The 5,447-nt window shown below is 35.5% G+C and overlaps 1 long non-coding RNA gene and 1 pseudogene across 1 annotated transcript; both read right to left on the bottom strand.

Moving 5' to 3' along the window:
- The window catches only part of LOC145811801 (acetyl-CoA carboxylase 1-like), a 7,584-nt pseudogene extending 4,700 nt beyond the window's left edge, over positions 1-2,884 (bottom strand).
- A 465-nt stretch (positions 2,885-3,349) lies between these two features.
- LOC145789880 (uncharacterized) lies at positions 3,350-4,178 on the bottom strand. Its single transcript, XR_014328338.1, has 3 exons — positions 4,010-4,178; positions 3,646-3,899; positions 3,350-3,549 (listed from the first exon to the last, which is right to left on the bottom strand). It is a non-coding gene; the product is annotated as an uncharacterized LOC145789880 (long non-coding RNA).
- Positions 4,179-5,447: the final 1,269 nt, after the last annotated feature.

Genomic DNA, 5,447 nt, shown 5'->3' with positions numbered 1-5,447 from the left:
GATAAATGATTTCCCATGCATTTATAACTTATTTGCAACAGAATAAAATCAAAATTGGACAACCAATTAGCAGCCAACCAATGGTCGATTCCGCCATTCGCAGTGGCATCTTGTGTGGGCTCTCCAGTGTCGCTTCTGATATCAGAGGGGCATGCTTCTTCTCCACCTTCTGAACCATCCAACCCATCATTTGTAATTGAATTAATGGTTGCCAAAAATTTGGATTGCTGGGCTCGCATTTTTTCCTGCATAGCAAATGTAGTGAGATTTTAAAAGACATTGCTAACAAGGGCTTAACTAGGTCTTGTTCCGTCATTGATTGGTCCAACCTGACCCAGGGTAATTTCGGTATAGTTATCATTCATATCTGTTGTTACTAAAACAAGAACATATGAACCAACCACTAGCATGTATTAGGCTGATAATTCAGGAAAACAAACTAAAACTAGTAATCTATTCCTTATATATCTGGGAAATTAACCAATAATAAACAAAAAAACTGATCCACCTGACTTGGTCTTCTAAGTAAATTCTCTACAATTTCATTTCACCATTTGGGCAAACAATTGTTTACTCCTTTTGTCGAAAATGCCATGGAGGAAAGTCTATGAAAGACATATTATGACATCTCACCAAATGATAAAACTGTTAATGAACAGACCTATACCCCTGTCATAGGACATTACATCTTGCATAAATTTCTTGCAAACAGGACGGATTTCCTTGCTGTGTTGCAGAAAACATCATAACTTGTTTGTCATGAGGAGTCATCTTGAATATCTCCTGCACATCTCTTCTCATGTCTGCAGTACATATGAAGCAAAGAAATTACAAGGTATCAGAACATTTAAACAAAATAATATGGTGGTGGTTTGGGGGGGGGGGGAGGAACATACCAAACACTGTATGACATCAAGTGAAACTTGAAATTCAACTGGAACACATAAAAATCTTCACAATACTGATAAATTCAAATAAAATCTAACCCGAAAGGAGTGTTGAAAACAATTCAAATGAGGCAAAGACCTAAACAGGACATTTCTAGCAAAAAACAAAACAAGGTTCAACCACTCTGCTCCCGAAAGTCGAATTTCAAGACCAAACAATCAAAAGATTCAAGGAAATCCGATCCACATAATTAAAAAAATTTAAAATGCCAAAAACAAAACCAATACTACAGTGAAAACAATGGATCGCTCACTAGACTAGCAAAATCTATTGAAAACGATACGAAAACTTTGACCAAAAAAAGCTGAAAGTGGAGTCTAACACTATGGCATCAACATAAGACCCTATATAACTTGCTTTAGTCCATTGAAAAATAAATCCATCAAATGATTAACATTTTCACCTCATCAAATTATGTAATGACAAATGAAAAAATATACCATGCATACACAGCCTAGTCTAAAAATAAGACTATACTAGTTGTTACCCCGACAGGTGCAACTTCACCCACATTCCGCAAACCATTCACTTCCTTAGTTGTATACACAACACACCACATGTTGCAGAAGTTTCACATATCACAACTGCTGATTCAGCAAGTTCTTCATCGGATGGATTGGCAGTATGCACGCCTCACAGCAACATGGCAGCCGCAGCCGCAGCAAGCATCAGCCACCACGGCAGTAGCAGTAGCAGTAGCCAGCAGAATTAAAGATGAAGCCATTTTTCCTTTCTTTTAGGAACAAAAAATGAATTTGAAAACAAGTTACTACAAATGAATATAAAAAATGCAAGATAAAATAAGACACATTGACACCCTATACTTTTTTCCTGATGATTAAAATATTGTCAGCCTACCCATCTAAAACAAATTCAATCCTAGCTTCCCATGACCTATTATTACTTAGCAATTCATACTACACCTAAACCCTAATTGATCCACTTCCTGAATGTGTATTTCTAAGTAACTTGTATTTCTCTGTAAAACATACAAAAAAAAACCTTTACATAACATTGCGTAAAAACTAAACTGAACACATCATAACAATTAGTAATGTAACCAAATTAATATCAAATGCCTTTCAAAATCCCAAATTTTATTCAAATATCCAACAAAACTAAACATAAGAATCCTAAAATGCGTCTAACTATATCCAACAATCCAAAACATAATAATTCCAAAAACTATATAAACATTCAACAGAAAAACCTATAAAACGAAACAAAGAAAAATTAAATGAATGCCAACGTGCAAAATGATATATATCACTACTGAACCACGAACATCCATCACCAACCTGTGAACAAAAGGATAAAAACATGAGTATTTTATTAATGCATTAACTTCAACAATAATAGACAAATATAGTTAAAATTAATCAGAAAATTGTTGTGAAGCTATTGTTTTATCAAGCTATTGTATACAAAGGTTGTAATGCTAGGAATGTAATACAAGGTTTATGTAATTTTATATTGTTGACACATGTTAGGATTGGTTAAATAAAGTAAATCAATTTAATGAGGTGTCAAATTTACCTCTATTTCAACCGAGAGAAGTTTCATCCTCCCTTACACCCGATGCATCCTCCCCGACATTGTTGCTTGGAACTAACCCCGGAATGTTTGCTAGATCTATCCCATTTTTTGCTACCAACATTTGAATGATAGTTTGCATTGTACTCATGTTTTGAGCCTGGTCAAGTAACTGCTTTCCTTGGTCAACTAATTGTTGTCGCTGGTCAACTAACTGCTGTTGAAGAACAATCACCTCGGAGTTAGGAGCCTCAAAATGTGTAGAAGATGAAGTACTGTCCTTGCGGATCCCGTATCCCTTCAAGTAGACCGACCTCTTCCCAAGCACTTCTCTGGAAATCTGCTCCTCAGACAATGGATGTGTGACACTAGGTTGAGATTGCTCAGCGATCTTTGAAACCATAGTGGCCTATGAATGAAACATAAATAAGCTTAAAACATAATATCAAAATGCAAACATTTATTATTGAAATTGAAATAGTTATGGTTACATGATGTTCCTCAGCTGCGTTATTTATCCACACTCCCCCATGTCGGTGACGTCTGTGGGTGTCCTCGAATAGTTTCGTAATAGTCGGTTTGCTTCCTTGTACCTTTCATTTCATTAGATTTTCTAGTCAATCAATAATTCTGTATTTATAATTTAGTATGTTCAAATTTGTAAATCTACACTTACAATGATAGATGCACGCGATGCAAATGATCTCGAGCCGCTCGTATGATTATACTTCACACAACCTCTCGCTTTCATCGCATTCTCTGACTTTACCTACAAATTAAAAAAAAAAAATTAGGTATTAATATACAGGAGGATGTTACTTTAGTAAATATTTTTCTAAATACCTTCCAATCATTAGTTTCCCACAAATTGTCAATCATCCATTCCCAATCATCCTTTGTACAAGGATATAGTATCTGACTTTTGAGGTCAGATACATTGTCTTTTTTAAGGGATTTGTAGTGTGTGTGTAATCTACTTTTCCATTCACTGTACAAAGTTTGGCACTTATGATCAATAATACATCTCACATCCACATCATTATTGTAGTCCCCAAAGTCAAAAGTTTGCTGCAATTGGAAATAATAAAATTCAATATATTTTATATATCATTGCGATTAATATAAATAACATGTTAAATATATGACACATATATTTCAAATTACCCCAACTCTTGTAACAATGGACTCTCTTAACCCAAAGGCAATTTCTAGCCATCCATCATTTCGGACTGGGGCATGAACTCGAATTTGTTGACCAAGAGCAGCTGCTAGCGGTGTGGCGTAATCCCCTTCTATTGCTTTGGTCAAACGGTTAAGTGTAACCGGTATTCGATCACCACGTTCCTTTCTAATCTTCTCCACATTCTTTCCTCGGGTCGGTCCTCGTACACGTTTCTTGCCCAAAACTGGAATTGATGCTATTATGACCAAAATTTTATTCAAATTAGTCGACATAAAACATGAATGCACTAAATAAATATTGAGATAAGAAATTATCATTTCATTTAAGTGGTCATTTATTTCTCACCTCCACTGTTAGTCACAGTACATGGACTTGAAAGGTGGTCAGGTTGAGTGGCGGAGGTAGGGAGCTGATCGGGCCTAGTATGTAAGGCTGGAAGATGGATAGGTTGGGTCGAGACCTCAGGTGTGCTCTCTGAATGATTAACTTGTGCAGCTACAGGTCGTCTCGGAAGAGTAAGTGTATCTTCATCGACAGTACTTCTCTTTTCCCTAGGTGTTTGTGAAGCTATTAGGCGAGCTGCACACCTATTTGTTTTCTTACCGGGACCCATATGAATATCCTGACATAATATAAAAAAAAAATTATTTGTACATTTTCAATAATTTAAGGTTGCTTAATAAAAAATAAATTTGAAATAACTAAACATACCACAAGTAATATAACAAGTGAAAAAAATAGAGAAATTACTTTTTAAACACACATTTATTACCTCAATCACTTGAGAATCAAAAGGCTCGCCATTATCACTTGAAGAACTCAGTCCTTCATCATCAAGTGGTTGATAGTCCTCGTCATTATCAGTTTCACCCACATTTCTCTTTCCCACCTTACAACTTTCACTATTGTCCTTTTCAATAGAACCAAACATTGAATTCTTGAGGGACTTTATCCCTAGAGCATCAAATCTGATTTTATTTTTCTGGATTGTTTTTTTCCTATCCTTCTCATATTTCGTCATCTTTTGGACTAAGCCACCGGGCTTCAGAAATGATTTCCCGTTTCTGGACATCTTTGTAACTGTACATATGGCATATAATTAAATGAAATGAAATAAGAAACAATGCTATGAAATTTGAAAAACAATGCGATGCAATGTAAACCAAGCAATTTATTATTAAATTATAACACTTGTCCATATAATTAAAAATCAAACACTACATATCATAATCTATATCAAGATCTATATCAAACACTACATATCATAATCTATATTAAGATCTATATCAGGATCTGCATCAACATCAGGTTGTCTATGCAGTTCATCATCTTCATCATCATTATACTCTATGATTGTGTCATCCTCGTCATCATTGTGAACTAAATTCTCTGCCATTAGTTGATCATTGAAAATGATCTCAGGATCCATATCATCCCTGCTGTATTGAACATCATTATCTTGGATCACTACCCCAACACCATCAGTGGTTTCATCCTGTTGAAAAGCATCATTAGAGACATCATCCCGCTCTGGTATATCCCATACTCCCCGATGCTTAACGCGTTCAACGACTCTCCAATTTTTGCCTTTGCTGGTATCATTGACGTAGAATACTTGTCTTACTTGACTAGGTAGAACAAATTGGTCATCTTTATACCAAAGTCTTGTAACATCAATACTTGTGACATGTTCATCGGAGTATATTCTATTCTTGTGACCGGTGTCATACCATTCACATTGGAACAAAACCACTGTACCCCCATGCAAGTATTTCAATTCCCA

Source organism: Camellia sinensis, chromosome 1, assembly GCF_055761805.1.
Source record: "Camellia sinensis isolate YWXY chromosome 1, ASM5576180v1, whole genome shotgun sequence".
Lineage (NCBI taxonomy): Eukaryota > Viridiplantae > Streptophyta > Magnoliopsida > Ericales > Theaceae > Camellia > Camellia sinensis.
Note: the sequence above shows the minus strand (reverse complement) of the source record. Positions and strands in the feature narration are given on the sequence as shown.